The following is a 22199-nucleotide window of genomic DNA, read 5'->3' as shown; positions in this document are numbered from 1 at the left end:
CGAATCTCCTATATCAACTCCCTCTAGACGTGAAAGATGATTGGCCGCCACATTCCCGGCCCCCTTTTTATCATGGATCTCTATATAAAACTCTTGAAGCAACAGGATCCATCGGATAAGACGAGGCTTAGTATCCTGCTTGCTGAAGAGATATCGATAGCGGCATGATCCGTGTAAACAATCGTCTTGGACAGAACCAGACAAGACCTAAATTTGTCGAAAGCGAACACCACATCTAAAAGCTCTTTTTCAGTGGTAGTATAGCTTTCCTGTGCGCCATTTAAGGTCCAGCTAGCGTAATAGATCGGATGGAAGTGTTTATCCTTCCGTTGTCCAAGAACCGCTCCAACTGCAAACTCGCTCGCGTCACACATCAACTCGAATGGTAACGACCAGTCGGGAGCAACCATGATCGGGGCGTTAACAAGTTTGTCTTTCAGAAGATCAAACGCCTCGATACAGTTCTCAGAAAAAACAAATGGAGCATCCTTCTCCAAAAGTATGGTCATGGGTCTCGCAATTTTAGAAAAATCTTTGATGAACCGGCGGTAGAACCCGGCATGACCTAGAAAGCTACGAATGGATCTCACAGAAGTGGGCGGGGGGAGATTAGAAATGGTCTTGACCTTTGCTCGGTCAACCTCTATCCTCGCACTTGAAATCTGATGCCCCAGAACGATGTCCTCGCGCACCATGAAATGACACTTCTCCAAGTTAAGTACTAGGTTGGTGTCGACACAGCGGGACATCATCCTCTCAAGATTTGATAAAAAATGATCGAAAGAACTCCCAAATATGGAAAAATTGTCCATGAACACCTCCATGGAGTCCTCGGTCATATCATGGAAAATGGCCACCATACACCCCTGGAATGTGGTCGGAGCGTTACACAGTCCGAATGGCATACGTTTATAGGCAAACGTTTCGTAAGGGCGGGTGAAAGTCATTTTCTTCTGGTCTTCGGGAGCTATCGGAACCTGGAAGTACCCGGAGAAACCATCTAAGAAGCAGTAGTGCTGCTGACCTGCTAAATGCTCTAACATCTGATCAATGAAGGGGAGAGGAAAGTGATCTTTCCTGGTGGCATCATTCAGTCTGCGATAGTCGATGCAGACTCGCCATCCCGTCACAGTCCTGGTGGGGATAAGCTCGTTCCTCTCATAGGTGACGACAATCATGCCACCCTTTTTAGGAACCACCTGGACTGGACTCACCCAAGCACTATCAGAAATGGGGAAATGATCCACGCATCTAGGAGTTTAATGATCTCCTTCTTCACGACCTCTTGCATTTTCGGATTAAGCCACCGTTGCGGCTGAATGACAGTTTTGAAATTTTCCGCCATGAGGATTTTATGAGTGAAAAACGAATGGTTGATACCCTTGATGTCGATAATTTTCCATGCAATAGCCTCTTTGTGCTCTCCTAGCACCCTCAACAACTTCTCCTTCTTGACCTCCGTCAAAGCAGATGCAATGATAACCGGCAGCTTCCTCTCTTCATCTAAAAACGCATACTCAAGGTGGAAAGGCAAATCCTTAAGCTCTAAGGAAGAAGGTGGACTCTCGACCGAAGGTCGGTCCATCAGATGGTCTCGTACGATCTCAGCAGACACCCCAGATTCAGGGATATGCGGCTCGTTGCCGTCATCTAAGGATTTATTCGTCATGGCGACTATCTCAATCTCTATAATCTTGCTATCGAGAATCTGGGTGTCGGAGGCAGATCCTCCACAGATTTCGATGAGAAACTCCCCGACATGATCCATGATGGTATCAATGAAGTACAAGGAGTCATCAGCAGACTTGGGGTGTTTCAGTGACTGTCGAACGTCAAAGGTGACGTTCTCATCCCCAACTCTTAAGATTAACTTACCCTCGCAGACGTCGATCAACACCTGTGCAGTGGCAAGGAATGGTCGGGCCAAGATAAGCGGGACACTATCGTCATCGTTCATGTCCAAGATGACAATGTCCACCGGGAAGATGAACTTGTCGACACGAACAAGCATGTTCTCGACCACCCCTAGGGGGTATTTCACAGAACGATCAGCAAGCTGGATACTCATACGGGTAGGCCTCGGCTCGCCTAGACCCAAATTGCGATACACGGAATACGGCATGAGATTAATACTGGCACCAAGATCTGCCAGTGCATGAACAACCGTATTATCACTCAAGATGCAGGGAATTGTGAAACTCCCGGGATCGGACATCTTTTCAGGTAACTTTCTCTGCAAGACTGCAGAGTAACAAGCACTCAGAGGAATGGAAGAGACTTCGGCTAACTTCTCTTTATTCAAAAGAATATCCTTCAGGAACTTTGCATATTTGGGCATTTGCGTAAGTGCCTCAAGGAATGGAATATTAAGATGAATTTGCTTCAGAAGATCAAGAAATTTGGAGTTATGCTCCTTGTCTATATCCCTACAGACTCTCCCGGGATATAGGAGGCTAGGTTTGTAAACTCTCGGTGGTGTGCTGGGTAATGGCTGGTTCTCGGCCTGTGCTGTAGTTCCTGGGCTGTGCCTCTGATGCACCTTGGCCGGTGGAGACTCCAACTGAATCTCCTCGTCTACCTGCTCCTCTACGTCTACCACAGGCTCCTCAACGACTCCTCTCGTCGCCTCCTGAATCACGGACTCGCTACGTGCCCCTGCACCGCTCCTCGTCGTCACAACCTTCGCGAACACCTACGGATTTTTTTCAGTGTTACTTGGAAGTTTACCTGGAGACCTCTCATTCAGAGGACTTGCTAGCTCTCCCATCTGTCGCTCAAGATTTTGAATTGATGCTCCTTTATTTATCATGAATGACTCGTGCTCCCGAAATTTCTCTTGAGTCTCTTTGTGACGGGAGTCCTCTCGAGGCATAAGCTGCGACAGCATCTGTGTCTGTTGTGCCATCATCTCCTCTAACGTGGGCTTCTTCTCCCCACTACTCGTTCCCTCACCAGAATCCTGGAATAGGCTCTGACGCTGCTGGAAGCCGTACTGATTTCCGTTCCTCTAGTTGTAATTTTGGTTACCTCTCCACCCCGAATTATACGAATTGAAAGAGTTTTGATTTCGGTTTGGATTATTAACAAAGTCGACTGCCTCCTCCTGGAAACCTACGGGGCACTGAACTGTATCATGCCCCTCTCTACAGATCTCGCATAACTTACTTTCCACCTGCATGTCCTTCACTATCTTTGCCAACGCCTCAATCTGTGTTGCAAGTGTTGTGCTCGTATCGACCGAATGCATGTCGCGTGATAAGGAGTCGACGGTTTTGGTACTCTTAGCTGGTGTTCCCTAGTATCCACTCATGGCTAACCCGTTAAACAAATCAATGCACTCATCCGTATCCTTCGTTGTCAATAGGTTGCCTCCCGCAGCTGTGTCGAGCATACTCTAAGTCGCGTACGTCACTCCGTTATAGAACTTCTCAACAACTGCCCAGTCTTGTAGGCCGTGGTTCGGACATAAAGGAAGTAGATTTTTAAACCTCTCCCACGCCTCGTAGAAGCTCTCGGTGTCCTCCATCTGGAAAGAAGGAAATTGGTTGCGCAAACGAGCGGCCTTAGCTGGAGGATCGTATTTTTCGAGAAACTGGGTCTGCATGGCATCCCAAGTAGCAATGGATCCCTGTGGGAGGGACTCAAGCCACAGACTCGCATGATCAACGAGTGAGAATGGAAAAATGCGGAGTTTGATGGCGTCTTCGGATACGCCGGCAAGATGAAACGTGTCGCAAATTCGTGTAATGCGAGTGAGATGAGCATGTGGGTTCTCATGGAGCAACCCGTGAAATTGAGCAGAATGAGCAATCGTGTTCAGAATATTAGATGGAATCTTCCAAGTCGTGAGAACTTTGATGGCTGGTGGAGCAATGCTGGATCTCGCGCCAGTGTCGACCGGACGGGCCTGGTCTGCAACTGTCCTCCTCGGTGGTGGATTTGCGTCACCCGTAATCCTATCCCTAATGACGGGTTGAGAAAAAGTAGGAGAGGAGAATGTATTACCGACAGGCGTAGATGAACTGGAAGACGGTTTTGTATGACGTCTCTCACGAAGCTCTCTCTCTGGTTCGAAAAATCATTCGGTTTCTGGTGGTCCTAGAGATCGAGTACGTCGCATACAACTATTAAAATAAACAAAATAAACTAAAATTAGCTAAACTATTTTAAACTAACAAACAAAACAAATAAGAAAAACAAGTAGTAAACAAGGTAAGTCCTAACTCGAGTCGTTCTTAATACGCCTCTAACCGTGTCCCCGGCAACAGCGACAAAAACTTGATGTGTGTATAATGCTGCTCTCACAACTAAGCTTTAAATTTATTAAACGAAAATCCTAAATAAACAACACAAAACCGGCAAGTGTACCGATCACAAATAGTATAGCACAAAGGAAGTCCGAGTGTCGAACACAAGGACACGTGAAAACGTATTTAATACTTAACCGTAATAAGACTCACCTAAGAATAATATTTTTAAATTGATTTTTAATTATTAACTACTTAACCTAACTTAAAAGACTTAAATTAAGAAAACTAGACGAAAATTTGAAAATAAGATTTTTCAATGGGAAAAACGTCTACCTAGGTAAGAATCCTATTGAAGGTATAATAAGCTATTGGATTTTAGAATCTCACGACACCGGTTCCTAAGGAATGACACAACTAAGGTTCACTCAGGAAGCAAGATTACCTCTCGGTCTCACTAACAAACCCTAACCTACCCTTAATTGATTTTAAGAATAAAATCGGGTGACGAATTGTTAAAGTGCTCTAATGTCGAATCTCCTCTCGGTCTCACCGACACACTAGCCTAATGGAGACGAATACTACGCAACCAAGGATAGAGGAACAATTTAGTTTAACTTAAACTAGGTCAACTAATCCCTCACAAACCCAACCCGACAAGAACCGAACCCGCTCTCGCGCGATCCTAATCCTAACAAGTAAAAGCTATGAGACGACCCTGCTTCCAATCACCTCTCGGTCTCTAAGAAGGTGTCTACCCGCTGATTTTAACTAATTAACATACCCACTAAACCCTACGGTTGTACTTCCCGCAAACAATCTCTAAACACAAAGTAAAGAGTTTAAACAAGATAAAATCAGCTAAAGCCGATTCAATCAATCAAAGCAAGAGGTAATTGAGTATAATTAATCAAAACACAGCCACTAAACACAACCTAATTCAATGTTAAATCAAACTTTACATTAACAATTCAAGTCATGATCATCAACAATCCAATCTACTTACTAAAACCTAACAATAATCATCTAACCTAGGTAGAACTAACTAATTTAGCCTAACATTGATTTTGGACAGCAGCAAACAATGGATATAAACATCATAAACATCACATAAACATAATAAAACTCATTCAAGATCCAAGAACAATCAAACACAAGTCAATCTCTAAGTTACTTGCAAAACAATCCAAATAAAAGATCAAACTCAACAAGTTAGGATTCTTGAACAAAAACACAAAGTTTATGAGAGTAATACTTAATATTATGGCTGAGTTTATGGATGTTGATGACCCGTAGCTGCTGTACCGATCTCCTTGCTGCTGCTACAATCAACAAAGCTCACAAAAAAATATTTTTCTCTTCTCCTTTTGCTGTCCTCGTCCCGATCGGAAATTGTGTATTAAGTTTAAAATTTTTTGTTGTTCACTTTGCTTTACAAGTGAGATTAAATCTAAGCCACACACCAAAATAAATCAACTTTTGTATCTTATGAGTTCTAGCCGTCCAAAACTCCACAACACAATTTTGTTTCTTGTTTTTTTTATTTCTGATTGGAATACCTTAGGTGTTAGGGTTTTTTGTTTTTTTTTCTTTTCCTTGATATAATATGCAAGATAGTCTTCTAATTTGTGGGCTTGGGTCGGGCCTTGACTTGTGGTATCCAAAGTTGCTCAAATAAGCCCCTAGAGTCTTCAAATTTGCCACTTTTTCCCATTAAAGCTCAAAACCTACAAGTAATTAATCATCTTTGTAAAATCAAGCATAAACAAGCCATAAATCTTAATAATTATACTAACTAAGCAATTAAATCATGATAAAACGATAAGGAAAGTAAGTGTGTTTTACAACACATCATGCATACACACAAAAATTCCGAGGCTATGCCTCAACATTCAAATAAAAATTTTCAAAAATTAGATTGCTTTTATTTTCGAGAAATTCCTTAAGAATTCCCACCTGTTGTTTTCGTTCGTACACCTTAAGGGTAGGTTATGTGGCATGTCCCTACGATAAATGAAAGGGGAAGAGAAACTGTGAGTTGGGCACTAGCAAAACGGTTCCAAGAACCAAAGGTAAGACGCTATTCCTTACCTGGGTGATAACCTGACCACAATACTCGATCCTATGGACCCGATCGAGACCCATAAATGCCATATGTCTGACACCCTAATCTGTCAACCGTGACCACATTAGTGGTTGCACCCCTATAATATTTTAAATCGAATTCACGGTGGTTCGTGGCTAAACTCGGTTTTCCCAATTATTGTGTTCCATTATTTAAATGGTTAATTGGGTGAAAAAACCATTGAACCCATGGGCACTCCTACTATCCATTTTTTAACTTTTTTTCGTAATTTTGTTGGAGTAATCAAACGTGATGGTTCACAAGATACTCCGACTACCCATACATATTTTGATTGTTCGTCATTTAGTTTGGTCGGTTAACACTCCACGTAACGCTCATTGGGCCGACAAACTTCATTGCATTGTTAATTCGTTAATTAGTTGGGACAATCAAATTTCCATGTAACGCTCATGGGCTGTCCAACTCAGTTGTTTTTCGTTGGTCCATTCAAATTGCCATAGAAAGCTCATGGTAGGCCAGCATCCACAATTTATATTTCGTTAGTTTATTGTAAACTTAATAATCTAAATTTTAAACTAACTTAACTCCTCATGTAGCCATCACACATAAATCTTATTGACTACATCATTTAACAACTATTTACGTATGTACCCCCTCGTCTTATAAACCCTTACTTTTAATTCTCATGACGCAATTCCTTTTACTTCTTAAGGCAATTCTTATGATTACTTAATTTATCCTTCATCCTATAAATCTTTATTTTTTGTCCCTTTAAAAAGTCACCTCAAACAAGAAACCTTACCTCGGTCCTTTTCTGTCATGCTCTGTTTGTAATCATCATCACTCGGTTAAATCCCTATGCTGTCGTTGCATCCAATGTAACCATTATGGCCATCCTTGCTAACACTTCCCGTACCGGGTCTAATGCACAAGTCACCCAACGTGCTCAACATGGTTCTCCTAATACCCGGGCTTGCTACCATTGTGGAAACCCAAATCACCTCCGTAATTCATGCCCGCAACTTACCCAAGCTCATCAAGCCAAATCTACAACTATACCCTTCTACTTAACCCATGCTCAAACCCATCAACCTCATGTCCCTCAAGCTCCTCTCATCAATCAATGTCAACCTTACTTAACCCCGTAACTACAAGCTCAAGTTTACCAAACATATTGCCACCAAAAAACTTTCTCGCAAACCATTCAAACTCCAGTTTTCCAAGCAATGCCGAATCAACCTACCTCAACTGCTCCTACTCCTGCAACTTCTTATGGTGCCTCAAGTCACGCCAATTAAGCTACTCAACGATCATGAAGACCTTTGTTGTTCCCTTTACCTATCTTACCTTATTTTGTCTTTTTCTTAATTACGTATTGTAACACATCTTTATGGCCTTATTTCCGTATTTGGACTATTTATCTTCTATCGTATTTCCTTACCTTCATTAACCTTAACTATTTATAAGCTACCATTCTTAAACTTTAAATACTTATATCTTTACGTTTAAAAGTCGTCATAAAATTTATTTGCTTTATTAAATTTCACTGCAATTATTGATATTTATTTTATACTTTGGTGACTTCTAGTGATCTAAATTAAAACTCCTTAAAACTTTTGTTTCATTAAATTCATGTTTTACTCAAATGTTTTGTAACCCACACAATGGGACGAGTTATGTGGACCATCCGACGATCTAATTAATTATGGATGTATACGTAATTACTAAAGTACTCGCATGGAAAGCATGATGCGTAAGATTGTGTGTCATAATATAGAATTGAAAGTGGTTGAAATAACGGTACATATGTAAAGATGATAAGAACATGGTGGATACGCCGCTGGTGCATCCTATATATAAGTGCCCTTATCGGATTTGCATTTGGAACGTTATTTTAACTATTCAAAGTTTAGTGTTATGATATTTTTTTTTCTTTTTCTCAAACTTTAATAGTGTTGTTATAGTATTCTTTAATTTCGGGACGAAATTCCCTAAAGTATGGGAGACTGTAACAACTCGGATTTTCGAATTTATTAAATACCCGACTAGGTTCGACATTCGGGTTATTTTCATTTCGATTATTGGATTTAAATTGATTAATTTTTAATTTATTATTATCAAATTTTTATTATTTATAATTATATCTTTATGGTTTTGGAACTTTTAACCCGAATTATAAACTATAACCTATTCTTGTATCCAACACCAAACACCAGGGACTTAAACTGTAAATATATTTCTAACCTATATCACCAATTTGGATATCCTTACCCAGACCCGTATCCAGTCTCTATGTTTTGTACCCGAATACACAATTTGGCTATCTTGGACCATAATTATCGTTGTTATTTTGTATTTGATTTGGGAAATCGTTTAACAATAGTATATTCGGCATCACCGACGTTTTAAACACGCTAATTATATGATTAATGATCCGTCATTCCTTATTAACCAAACCGACAACCCTAATCCCTAAATCTATATAAACGATGATAATTTTGCAATTAAATGCACACACACAAACTCCGAGGCTATGCCTCAACATTCAAATAAAACTTTTCAAAAATTAGATTGCTTTTATTTTCGGGAAATTCCTAAAGAATTCCCACCTGTTGTTTTCTCTCGTACACCTTAAGGGTAGGTTATGTGGCATGTCCCTACGATAAATGAAAGGGGAAGAGAAACTGTGAGTTGGGCACTGGCAAAACGGTTCCAAGAACCAAAGGTAAGACGCTATTCCTTACCTGGGTGATAATCTGACCACAATACTCGACCCTATGGACCCGATCGAGACCCATAAATGCCATATGACCGACACCCTAAGTTGTCAACCGTGACCACATTAGTGGTTGCATCCCTATAAAATTTTAAACCGAATTCACGGTGGTTCGTGGCTAAACTAGGTTTTCCCGATTATTATGTTCCGTTATTTAAATGGTTAGTTGGGTGAAAATTCCATGGAACCCATGGGCACTCCTACTATCCATTTCTTAACTTGTTTTCGTAATTTTGTTGTAGTAATCAAACCAAGTGGTTCACAAGATACTCCGACTACCCATACATATTTCGATTGTTCGTTATTTAGTTTGGTCGGTTAAAACGCCATGTAACGCTCATTGGGCCGACAAAATTCATTGCATTGTTAATTCGTTAATTAGTTGGGACAATCAAATTTCCATGTAACGCTCATGGGCTGTCCAACTCAGTTGTTTTTCGTTGAGCCATTCAAATTGCCATGGAAAGCTCATGGTAGGCCAGCATCTACAATTTATATTTCGTTAGTTTATTGTAAAATTAATAATCTAAATTTTAAACTGACTTAACTCCTCATGTAGTCATCACACATAAATCTTAATTACTACATCATTTAATAACTATTTACGCTATGTACCCCCTCGTCATATAAACTCTTACTTTTATTTCTCATGACGCAATTCCTCTTACTTCTTAAGGCAACATCTATTCTTCTGATTACTTAATTTATCCTTCATCTTGTAAATCTTTATTTTTTGTCCCTATAAAAGGTCACCTCGAACAAGAAACCTTACCTCGGTCCTTTTCCGTCATGCTCTGTTTGTAATCATCATCACTCGGTTAAATCCCTATGATGTCGTTGCATCCAATGTAACCGTTATGGCCATCCTTGCTAACACTTCCCGTATCGCGTCTAATGTACAAGTCACCCTACATGCTCAACATGGTTCTCCTAATACCCGCGCTTGCTACCATTGTGGAAACCCAAATCACCTCCGTAATGGGTGCCCGCAACTTACCCAAGCTCATCAAGCCAAATCTACAACTATACCCTACTACTTGACCCATGCTCAAACCCTCAACCTCATGTCCCTCAAGCTCCTCTCATCAATCAATGTCAACCTTACTTAACCTCGTAACTACAAGCTCAAGTTTACCAAACATATTTCCACCAAACAACTTTCTCGCAAACCATTCAAACTCCAGTTTTCCAAGCAATGCCGAATCAACCTACCTCAACTGCTCATACACCTGCAACTTCTTATGGTGCCTCAAGTCACGCCAATTAAGCTACTTAACGATCATGAAGACCTCTGTTGTTCCCTTTACCTATCTTACCTTATTTTGTCTTTTTCTTAATTACGTATTGTAACGCATCTTTATGGCCTTATTTCCGTATTTGGACAATTTATCTTCTATCTTATTTCCTTACCTTCATTAACCTTAACTATTTATAAGCTAACATTCTTAAACTTTAAATACTTATATCTTTACGTTTAAAAGTCGTCTTAAAATTTATTTGCTTTATTAAAATTCACTGCAATTTATGAAATTTATTTATACTTTGGTGACTTCTAGTGATCTAAATTAAAACTCCTTAAAACTTTTGTTTCCTTAAAGTCATGTTTTACTCAAACGTTTTGTAACCCACACAATGGGACGAGTTATGTGGACCATTCGACGATCTAATTAATTATGGATGTATACGTAATTACCAAAGTCCTCGCATGGAAAGCATGATGCGTAAGATTGTGTGTCATAATATAGAATTGAAAGTGGTTGAAATAATGGTACGTATGTAAATATGATAAGGACATGGTGGATACGCCGCTGGTGCATCCTATATATAAGTGCCCTGATCGGATTTGCATTTGGAGTGTTATTTTAACTATTCAAAGTTCAGTGTTATGATAATCTTTTTCTATTCCTCAAACTTTAATGGTGTTGTTATAGTATTCTTAATTTCGGTATGAAATTCACTAAAGTATGCGAGACTGTAACAACTCGGATTTTCGAATTTATTAAATACCCGACTAGGTTCGACGTTCGGGTTATTTTCATTTTGATTATTGGATTTAAATTAATTAATTTTTAATTTATTATTATTAACATTTTATTATTTATAATTATATCTTATTGGTTTTGGCACTTTTAACCCGAATTATAAACTTTAACCTATTCTTGTACCCATCCCAAACACCATGGACTTAAACTGTAAATATAATTCTAACCTATATCACCAATTTGGATATCCTTACCCAGACCCATATCCGTTTTCTATTTCTTGTACCCGAATTCACAATTTGGCTATCTTGGACCATAATTATCGTTGTTATTTTGTATTTGATTTGGGAAATCGTTTAACAATAGTATATTCGACCTCACCGACGTTTTAAACACGCTAATTATATGATTAATGATCCGTCATTCCTTATTAACCAAACTGATAACCCTAATCCCAAAATCTATATAAACGATGATAATTTTGCAATTAAATTCACACCTACAATCTCTTAGCCATTGCCAATCATAACCCTAAACTTAATTGATTCTTCGTGTTCAATTGATTGTTGTTCTTGGTCATCTCGGAGCCGGCCATTGTTGTTCATCGTTAACCATCTTTTAAGCTTGGATCCAGGTAATTGGTAACATGGTTTTGATCGCGTTTACATGTAGATCAATAGCCCCATGGTTGATTTGATCAAACATAATTGAATTGGATCAAATCAATTGTTTGGGTTTATGTTATATAAACAGATTGGTTTCTGCTTATGTATATAGTTAAATGAAACTGTTTAACCTTGCACATCACTAGTAGCCCATTTGGTTAATACATATGCGTTACGAGGTGGAGGTCGCGGGTTCGACCCCCCTACACCCCGATATTTTTGAGTTTTTTTGTTATTAATTCTTTTTAAGATTTTAACAATTATATTAATAATAATGGCTATTGAAGTTTATTTTAATGAAAACCGGCTGTGTAATACTCGTTTAATCATTGTTTTCGTTCACATATATTCCTAAAGGGGCGTGCGCGTGTGTGTGTGTCTATATATAGTATTTTATCACTTAGGCACTAATGTTTTAATAAATTAATAAATCAAGTAATTTTATAAAACTGCGGATAATATTTTATTAAGTTATGTTTACATAAATTAAAATAATACTTTTACGTAATAAATCCTTATATAAATATATTATTATAATATCTTGTTGTTATTGATTTACTAGTTAAATCTTATACTTTGCGAGTCTGTTTGCTCTCGTTTTCTCATAGGCTAAATTCTTTTCCTAATTCTCACTATCTTAATCATCTTTTGTTCATTTTGAGGTGAGTACCACATTCCCCTATTTTACTTGTTTTTCCACACTTTGGGGACATATGCGTAAATATATTTCTCATACATATTTGAATTCAAAACTGCAACTTTGTCTTATATGTTAACAACTTATACCTTACTTGTTTATGTGCTTATTTGCTTTGTATGCTTTCGCATTCGGAGAGGTCCAACATAATCGCAGAATAGTATGATCATACGCAACTCGTTATAGCTTTATGCTTCCCGGCATCTCGGTTATACTTGCTCATTTGGTTTTTTTGTTATTCTCATATGACTTGTTGCAAATACATGTTTTTATTTATTCTTTGAACTGGTGTGTTGCTCACTCAACCTTGTGTTAACAAAACCATTCTATTTTTGACGCATATGCAGGTGTCCGTTTGATGTGAAGTAGAAGATCACTTAAGGATTTACGCTAGAAGAAAACTTAATATGTCATATTGTTATTGATTAATATATGTACTTTGTTTTATTTGGATTTTATAAAGATGTTTGTTATTTGGAAATTTATTTAATAGATATCGAAACTTATATTATTGCTTGATAGTAACCTTTGAAAAGCTGTGAGCAATCAGTTACGCCTCGACATTTCCGCCGTAGGTTGGGGTGTGACAGATTAGTATCAGAGCTGATGGTTTAAGATAGGTCATTAGAAATTGCCTTAGACACATGTTTAGGAGCCCTATACGTGCCTATTTTTTTCCTTTGTGTGTTCAATTTTAAATTGTTTACAGCTTTCCTATATAATTATTTATTAACTATTGTATTGTTATGCACACACACACACAAACTTCGAGGCAATGCCCTAACATTCAAGTAAAACTTTTCAAAAATTAGATTGCTTTCATTTTTGGGAAATTCCTTAAGAATTCCCACCTGTTGTTTTCGCTCGTACACCTTAAGGGTAGGTTATGTGGCATGTCCCTACAATAAATGAAAGGGGAAGAGAAACTGTGAGTTGAGCACTGGCAAAACGGTTCCAAGAACCAAAGGTAAGACGCTATTCCTTACCTGGGTGATAACCTGACCACAATACTCGACCCTATGGACCCGATCGAGACCCATAAATGCCATATGACCGACACCCTAAGCTGTCAACCGTGACCACATTAGTGGTTGCACCCCTATAATATTTTAAGCCTAATTCACGGTGGTTCGTGGCTAAACTCGGTCTTCCCGATTATTATGTTTTTTTATTTAAATGGTTAGTTGGGTGAAAAATCCATGGAACCCATGGGCACTCCTACTATCCATTTCTTAACTTGTTTTCGTAATTTTGTTGGAGTAATCAAACATGGTGATTCACAAGATACACCGACTACCCATACATATTTCGATTGTTCGTTATTTAGTTTGATCGGTTAAAACGCCATGTAACGCTCATTGGGCCGACATACTTCATTGCATTGTTAATTCGTTAATTAGTTGGGACAATCAAATTTCCATGTAACGCTCATGGGATGTCCAACTCAGTTGTTTTTCGTTGAGCCATTCAAATTGCCATGAAAGCTCATGGGAGACCAAGATCCACAATTTATATTTCGTTAGTTTATTGTAAACTTAATAATCTAAATTTTAAATTGACTTAACTCCTCATGTAGTCATCACATATAAATCTTATTTACTACATCATTTAACAACTATTTACGTTATGTACCCCCTCGTCTTATAAACTCTTACTATTAATTCTAATGACGCAATTCCTTACTTCTTAAGGAAACATCTATTCTTATGATTGCTCTTATCCTTCATCCTATAAATCTTTATTTTTTTGTCCCTGTAAAAAGTCACCTCAAACAAGAAACCTTACCTCGGTCTTTTTCCGTCATGCTCTGTTTGTAATCATCATCACTCGGTTAAATCCATATGCTGTCATTGCATCCAATGTAACCGTTATGGCCATCCTTGCTAACACTTCCCGTATCGCGTCTAATGCACAGTCACCCTACATGCTCAACATGGTTCTCCTAATACCCGCGCTTGCTACCATTGTGGAAACCCAAATCACCTCCGTAATTCATGCCCGCAACTTACCCAAGCTCATCAAGCCAAATCTACAACTATACCCTACTACTTGACCCATGCTCAAACCCTCAACCTCATGTCCCTCAAGCTCCTCTCATCAATCAATGTCAACCTTACTTAACCCCGTAACTACAAGGTCAAGTTTACCAAACATATTTCCAACAAACAACTTTCTCGTAAACCATTCAAACTCCAGTTTTCCAAGCAATGCCGAATCAACCTACCTCAACTGCTCATACACCTGCAACTTCTTATGGTGCCTCAAGTCACGCCAATTAAGCTACTTAACGATCATGAAGACCTTTGTTGTTCCCTTTACCTATCTTACCTTATTTTTTCTTTTTCTTAATTACGTATTGTAACGCATCTTTATGGCCTTATTTCCGTATTTGGACTATTTATCTTCTATCTTATTTCCTTACCTTCATTAACCTTAACTATTTATAAGCTACAATTCTTAAACTTTAAATACTTATATCTTTACGTTTAAAAGTCGTCTTAAAATTTATTTGCTTTATTAAAATTCACTGCAATTTTTGAAATTTATTTATACTTTGGTGACTTCTAGTGATCTAAATTAAAACTCCTTAAAACTTTTGTTTCCTTAAAGTCATGTTTTACTCAAACGTTTTGTAACCCACACAATGGGACGAGTTATGTGGACCATCCGACGATCTAATTAATTATGGATGTATACGTAATTACCAAAGTCCTCGCATGGAAAGCATGATGCGTCAGATTGTGTGTCATAATATAGAATTGAAAGTGGTTGAAATAATGTACGTATGTAAAGATGATAAGGACATGGTGGATACGCCGCTGGTACATCCTATATATAAGTGCCATGATCGGATTTCCATTTGGAGCGTTTGTTTAACTAATCAAAGTTCAGTGTTATGATATTTTTTTTCTATTCCTCAAACTTTAATGGTGTTGTTATAGTATTCTTTAATTTCGGGACGAAATTTTCTAAAGTATGGGAGACTGTAACAACTCGGATTTTCGAGTTTATTAAATACCCGACTAGGTTCGACGTTCGGGTTATTTTCATTTCGATTATTGTATTTAAATTGATTAATTTTTAATTTATTATTATTAAATTTTTATTATTTATAATTATATCTTTATAGTTTTGGCACTTTTAACCCGAATTATAAACTTTAACCTATTCTTGTACCCATCCCCAAACACCATGGACTTAAACTGTAAATATATTTCTAACCTATATCACCAATTTGGATATCCTTACCCAGACCCGTATCCGTTTTCTATTTCTTGTACCTGAATTCACAATTTGACTATCTTGGACCATAACAGTCGTTGTTATTTTGTATTTGATTTGGGAAATCGTTTAACAATAGTATATTCGACCTCACCGACGTTTTAAACACGCTAATTATATGATTAATGATCCGTCATTTTTTATTAACCAAACTGACAACTGTAATCCCAAAATCTATATAAACGATGATAATTTTGCAATTAAATTCACACATACAATCTGTTAGTCGTCACCAATCATAACCCTAAACTTAATTGATTCTTCGTGTTCAATTGATTGTTGTTCTTGGTCATCTCGGAGCCGACCATTGTTGTTCATCGTTAACCATCTTTTAAGCTTAGATCCGGGTAATCGGTCACATGGTTTTGATCGCCTTTACATGTAGATCAATAGCCTCATGGTTGATTTGATCAAACATAATCGAATTGGATCAAATCAATTGTTAGGGTTTATGTTATATAAACTGATTCGTTTCTGCTTATGTATATAATTAAATGAAACTGTTTAACCTTGCACATCACTAGTAGCCCAGTTGGTTAATACATATGTGTTACGAGGTGGAGGTCGCAGGTTCGACCCCCCTGCACCTCGTTATTTTTGAGTTTTTTTGTTATTAATTCTTTTTAAGCTTTTAACAATTATATTAATAATAATGGCTAATGAAGTTTATTTTAATGAAAACCGGCTGTGTAATACTCGTTTAATCTTCGTTTTCGTTCACATATATTCCTAAGGGCGTGTGTGTGTGTGTGTGTAGTATTTTATCACTTTGGAACTAATGTTTTAATAAATTAATAAATCAAGTAATTTTATAAAACTGCAGATAATATTTTATTAAGTTATGTTTACATAAATCAAAATAATACTTTTATATAATAAATCCTTATATAAATATAATGTTATAATATCTTGTTGTTATTGATTTACTAGTTAAATTTTATACTTAGTGAGTCTGTTTGCTCTCGTTTTCTCATAGGCTTTAACGTGTGTGTGTGATTCTTTTCCTCATTCTCACTATCTTAATCACCTTTTGTTCGTCTTTGAGGTGAGTACCACATTCCCCTATTTTAATTGTTTTTCCACGTTTTTGGGACATATGCGTAAATATATTTCTCATATATACTTGTATTCAAAACTGCAACTTTGTCTTATCTGTTAACAACTTATACCTTACTTGTTTATGTGCTTATTTGCTTTGTATGCTTTCGCATTCGGAGAGATCCAACATAATCCCAGAATAGTATGATCATACGCCAGTTATTATAGCTTTGTGCTTCTCGGCATCTCGATTATACTTGCTCATTTGGTTATTTTGTTATTCTCATATGACATGTTGCAAATATATATTTTTATTTATACTTTGAACTGGTGTGTTGCTCACTCAACCTTGTGTGACAAAACCATTCTATTTTCAATGCATATGCAGATATTCGTTTGATGTGAAGTAAAAGATCACTTAAGGATTTACGCTAGAAGAAAACTTAATATGTCATATTGTTATTGATTAATATATGTACTTTGTTTTATTTGGATTTTGTAAAGATGTTTGTTATTTGGAAATTTATTTAATATATATCGAAACTTATATTATTGCTTGATAGTAACCTTTGAAAAGCTGTGAGCAATCAGTTACGCCTTGATATTTCCGCCGTAGGTTGGGGTGTGACATAATGATCTCATCTTATATTTCTATTTGCAGAAACCCAGTGGTATCATTACTTTAATTATTGAAGCTTAGAGAGGATATGTTTTTTTAATAACAATCCTGATGAAGTTATAAGAAGCGTCTTTTATAATAAGAACAATGATTCACTTATTACAGTTTATGTGTATGCTGCATAAAAGTTGGAAGTCTTTGAAACGTGTAACAACAAAGACTGAGTATGCGATATCTTAGTATTTTATTTATTGTGTAAATTTTTTTTACTTAGTTTATCTTCTGTCATAATGTGACAAATTCATAAAACGAGGTCAACCCTATGTTGGTTTTTCTCTATTCAAATTGGAATATTTAAAGTGTCGCATATTTGTAGAGTGCTGATACTTTGGGAATGCGCATACCAAACTCATAACCTCTGCTTAATATTACATAGTTCATTGTATTTTTACTCACACATATGTAATACAATAGACCACCTATGCATTTAAGACAAACACTTTATACATGTAAAACAACAGTCTACATATACGTATAATATATAAGTTCTTCATATATGTATTATAACCGATTGTATATGCACTTAATAGATAAGTGATGCATCAATTATAAGGACTTTCCGTGTAGTTAGTCGCAGTCTCACTATACGTGCACTACATAATCTGCAACATTCATTCAATGTTATATGTTTGTATTACATATATGTATGACATGCATTCATGCACGTATGAATACGGGTTTTAACCATAACAGTCGGCTAAAAATTTCATATATCAATTAACACCACCATGTAAATATATACCAGAACATCCATATTCAAATTCACTCACATGTTTTAACAATCGATGCACAAATTCCATTATACATGACAAGATAAAACTACTAAAAATACACTCTTTTAACTAGTGCCATTGTTGGATATTCCATGTTCGTTTTTTTATTGCATATTCTATTATCCCTTTCTTGCATATGCTAAGATCTGAAAGCAAAACACTTGTGCCATATAATTATATAACAAGCTTTCTCTGTTCAATCATTCAGATATCTTCATCGTTGAAGCCACAATCAAAAACTTCATTCTTATCATTGAAACATTCCATGTGCCTCATAGCAACATACGCCGCATTTCGAGGAGATGTCATTTACCTATCAAACACACAAGTAATGCATATATGTTATTAGTAGTTAATAATAATAATAATAATAATAATAATAATAATAGTACATATATGTAATACAATGCATTTAGTAGTTAATAGCTACATATATGCAATATAACAACAACAGTAATGCACAAATGTAATACAACATATGTTATACAGTATTAATGCATATAGGATTGCATATATGTAATACAATAATTCTGCACATATTGTATTACTACATATATTTGATACAATAGTAATACATGTATCCAATATTATTTCATATATGTAATACAATAGTACTGAACATATGTTATATGGTATTACTGTACATATGTTATGCAGTATTACTACATATATGTTTTCTATCACCACGATTTTTACTGAGGGAAAAACGTATCTATCAGGTCTCTAAATATGATGAAACAAAGAATTGGATTAGAATAAAACCTGCAGTTTGGGAGTAATTAGGCGAGCTGAGATTCTGGCGATGCGTTGCTACATCTCCCCTATCATGTTGTTGTGCATTATCAGGAAATTAGTGATGAATAAGTTTAGTCTGATTCAATTCAAAACGACCCCAAGGTGAAACTATAATCTTTATCAGATTTATTCAAGGCATTTTACCCTATAAGACTAAGTTTCTTGAAGTCTTAGATAACAATTTTGTACAAATAGTTATTCAAATATGGAGTACAAAAACGTGCTCATTTAGACATTTCATCAAACAATTGGATGGCATACCAAATGATACAATAAATTAAACATATAATGATTAGTTATTGTTGAGCCGCAAATAATCAAGTATCGAGGATATGTTATTCTTGGTGACTAGCCTAGATCAGTTATCCTTCTGAAGAGCTCCAGGGTCTTGTCAGGATCAATGATCCTTGGTACTTGGTATTATTAACGGTTGTTTCTTGTATGTAGGTTGATGTTTATCAAATGCAACGGCTCTAAGACTTAGTCCACCACCTATTTCGCTGCTGGACTTCTAAAGCACGTGGTCAAATGGCATGAAGGAAGTGAGTGGAGAGATGGTGGATTAATAGGACCTAGTAGTTAGTTGTTATTTTCATTTGTTATATACCGAGCTATGATCGAAGATTAGGTCACGGCACTTACGTACACACTCATTTACACTGTTAACATTCAAAAACACTCTCTCAAGAACACTCAAGGCAAATCACACACTTAGTTAGTTAGTTTCATTGTATCCTTTGATCATATACTCCACCTTTGTAACCCGATTTTGATATTAATAAATTGGTGATAGACAAGTTGTCATCACCCGGGTTTTTTTTTCCTTTGATCTGATAAAGATTAAAGGGTTTTTCCTCGCAACAAATCACGATGTTCATCTCAATTTTGTTCATATATTCACTATTGCAACCTTAGCACTAAACCTCACAAAACGAATTTGGTTACCCTATCCTTGTTAGATTTTTGACCAAAACAGTTATACACCAAAATATTGAACAATCATCTATGCAATATAACAAAACGGAGATCATTTACACATATGTATTATAAATAAATTCATAGAATTACACTAGATATAACTGAAAATCAGTAAAATATATCATTTATCAATCAATCAATCATACCAAGTGAAGTCCCACCGATAGCCAAGCTATAAGTAGGGTCTGGGGAGGGTGGATGTAGGCTCACCATACCTCTATCCAACGGGATAGAGAGGTGGCTTCCAGAGAGACCCTCAGCTCTAGACTACATTTGTATGAGGTAATATAAAATGAAATCAATCTTCAACTACAATATAGTTGATAATAGCACGTAATAAAAATGATAGTACTATATATATATATATATATATATGTGAAAATAAAAAATATCATAATGGTGTGTGACCAAAATATAAGGTAAATAGAAATCCCTAAAGTATTCATTTCTCCCTAAAAATCCTTAACTTTAATTCTACTTTTCCAATAATTCCTATCCCCAACCATGTCCTCGGTGAGATTTAGGTCTATCAAATCATGCTTAATCCTCTCATCCCAAGTCAATTTAGGTCGTCCTCTACCCCTCCTCCCCTCTATATTAATGTTTTCTACGGATCTAACCGGATTCGTCGTCTGTCTTCTCTTCACATGTCCAAACCATCTCAATCTCCACTCTCTTATCTTGTCTGATATGTTAGCTACCCCTAATCTCTCTCTAAACACAACGTTTCTTATTCGGTCTAACCTTGTGTGCCCACACATCCAGCGTAGCATTCTCATCTCTGCTACCTCCATCTTCCGCACCTGTGCCTTCTTGATGGCCCAACAATCTGTTCCATATAGCATTGCAGGTCTAACTGCTACCCTATAAAATTATGCACTACATATATATAATATTCGACTAATAATCAAAATATATGAACTGATGTCAACATATGCATCAATCATGACTTTTGTATGTAGTTATTACGTTTTATTGTTCTTCGATTAAAAGAAAAAACACAGAAAACAGGTACTATCAGCTTGATTTCCGTATGATATGCCTAATTTAATCACATAATGTGTGAAATTAGCTACTACATTCGTTTTACCTTATGGAAATATGTGTATATATGTTTGGTTTCACATTCAATTCTTTTAATTGTGCAGCCAGATCGATGATTTGCAAGTGAACCCTAGATTGACAGAAGACGCAGACGACGGGAGTAGGGAGGGTGAGAATTTATAGGAAACAATGAAAAATTAAAGAAAATTTTACCCTTCTTCATTAACCCCCCCCCCCCCCCCCCATTTTCTTTGTTCTCCTTGTTTTTTTCTAAGCCTTTGATCTATTAAAATCAATGGTGCTAAGAGGAGTTCTTTATAGATCTCATCCCTATACACACACACACACACACACATATATATATATGCGTGTGTGTGTGTGTGTGTGAGAGAGAGAGAGAGAGAGAGATGGAGAGAGAACGACGCCCATCCTTGTGAAGCCCCCACCTTCTGCGCCCCCTCCTGACGGTGTTTTGATGCGGTTTCGAAAGCATTCAAATGGCTCATGACACTTTAGTTAATCAAAGACCGATAAACTGAACCATCCAAGAACAATGTTCTTTTATATAAACTTAATCAAAAACTAATTAAAACAATAAACCCTAACATCCAATTTATACTAAAGACTATCTTACTAAACAAGAAAGATAAAGATTAGGAAACTTAAATTTTAAACGAATAATAAAAGATATTAAAAATCTGATATTCAAATAAAGAGATATCCTATATCATACTCCTCGTCTGCGAAAAAACTCGTCCTCGAGTTTTGCTTCAAAGCCACCCGGATTGAAAGGAACATCAACCTGCTCTTTATTTATTATAACCATCCTAAAAATCTGGACTTCATGTGCTGTGTCGCTCGACTTTGGACCGATACCACCCGAATCAAACGGAGCATTGAACGTTCTCTTGTGCACTTGTGTCACTGATTTGTAGCAAACCATTAGCTCACTAAATGGATCAAGAATGTTATTCAGCAATCCGTATGCTCTATCACCTTCTTTTGATCCATCCACAAACCCAATATTTGTTTCTAAATATATTGAACGATTTAAGCTCCAATAACTTAATAATAAATCAATAATAAAATCTAGATGTGGCTGTGGATTTCTACTTTGTGTGTAATCACTTTTTCCAACTAAATCAACGCCATTGCTG

The sequence above is a fragment of the Bidens hawaiensis genome, unplaced genomic scaffold (assembly GCF_021521415.1).
Source record: "Bidens hawaiensis isolate Kalapana, Puna unplaced genomic scaffold, B.hawaiensis_p1.1 tig00020774_1, whole genome shotgun sequence".
Classification (NCBI taxonomy): domain Eukaryota; kingdom Viridiplantae; phylum Streptophyta; class Magnoliopsida; order Asterales; family Asteraceae; genus Bidens; species Bidens hawaiensis.
The sequence above is the reverse complement of the archived record's forward strand: the minus strand, read 5'-3'. Positions refer to the sequence as shown.